Source organism: Eretmochelys imbricata, chromosome 2 (genome assembly GCF_965152235.1).
Source record: "Eretmochelys imbricata isolate rEreImb1 chromosome 2, rEreImb1.hap1, whole genome shotgun sequence".
In the NCBI taxonomy this organism is placed as follows: domain Eukaryota; kingdom Metazoa; phylum Chordata; order Testudines; family Cheloniidae; genus Eretmochelys; species Eretmochelys imbricata.
In genome coordinates, this window is record NC_135573.1 from 225,953,903 (window position 1) to 225,955,366 (window position 1,464).

Below are 1,464 nucleotides of genomic sequence, written 5' to 3' on the forward strand. Positions count from 1 at the left end.
ACCCATTTTGTTCAGACGAAGATTCTTAGGTTCATATTTTATTTTCTGATATGTAGAGACCTCAGCAGGCTGCAGTAGGAGGCTTGTGAATACCAGAGCAAGAGCTGGCCCTTTAAATTCAGTCAGCAGCCCATTTTAGCATATAAAATCTGAAGTGTTGTAGAAAATAAAGGTTTTAATTACAGTTGGCATTTCTGAGACTGCTGCTGGCAGTGACCAGCTTGTCAAAATGAGACATCATTTGTGACACCATAACTAAGGCAATGTAAGCAAACAGGACATATTCTCACTCACCCACCTACCCACACATGCTGTCATCCAACCATATATCCTCCCTCGCTCCCCAATCCATCTAGTTCTCTACTCACCCATCCACACATGGTCATCATTGCTTTTGTTATATTCTAAGTGACAGCTATGGTCTCATGTCATAACTCCTAATCTTTTCAGTAGAATAAACTCATTGCAGGCAAGTGGAAGCCTGGGTAGGTGTATAGAATGCATTTAAAGCCCTCCATACCCTAAGAATCAACAAGCACATACAGGAAACAGCTGCAGAGCAAAGTTATTTTTTGAGTGTCAAACAGATTGGACAGGGAAGTAGATGCAAACGCAGTGGCTCTACCATAGACTCGAACTCTCTGGGGGTCAGGGAAGGGACTCTAAAACTACTTGACTGGGAGAGCTCTGGACGTATTCAATAAGATCATAGAATATCAGGGTTGGAAGGGATCTCAGGAGGTCATCTAGTCCAACCCCCTGGTCAAAGCAGGACCAATCCCCAATTTTTGTCCCAGATTCCTAAATGGCCCCCTCAAGGATTGAACTCACAACCCTGGGTTTAGCAGGCCAATGCTCAAACCACTGAGCTATCTCTTCCACAAACAAGGTCCCACTGAGATTTGAACTCAGATCACTGGATTCAGAGTCCAGAGTGCTAACCATTACGCCATGGAACCAGCATATATAGAAAAGCTGGACGAGCACAAGTCCATGGGGCTGGATGCACTGCATCCGAGAGTGCTAAAGGAGTTGGCAGACGTGATTGCAGAGCCATTGGCCATTATCTCTGAAAACTCATGGCGATCAGGGGAGGTCCCGGATGACGGGAAAAAGGCTAATGTAGTGCGCATCTTTAAAAAAGGGAAGAAGGAGGATCCGGGGAACTACAGGTCAGTCAGCCTCACCTCAGTCCCTGGAAAAATCATGGAGCGGGTCCTCAAGGAATCTATTCTGAAACACTTAGAGGAGAGGAAAGTGATCAGGAACAGTCAGCATGGGTTCACCAAGGGCAAGTCATGCCTGACTAATCTAATTGCCTTCTATGATGAGATAACTGGCTCTGTGGATGAGGGAAAGCAGTTGATGTGTTCTTCCTTGACTTTAGCAAAGCTTTTGATATGGTCTCCCACAGTATTCTTGGCAGCAAGTTAAAAAAGTATGGGCTGGATGAATGGACTATAA

General features: G+C 45.1%; 1 non-coding gene across 1 annotated transcript; it reads right to left on the reverse strand.

Annotated features, from left to right (window-relative positions):
* Window positions 1-887: 887 nt before the first annotated feature.
* On the reverse strand, window positions 888-959 carry TRNAQ-CUG (transfer RNA glutamine (anticodon CUG)). Its single transcript has one exon. It is a non-coding gene; the product is annotated as a tRNA-Gln (tRNA).
* Between the last annotated feature and the right edge of the window lie 505 nt (window positions 960-1,464).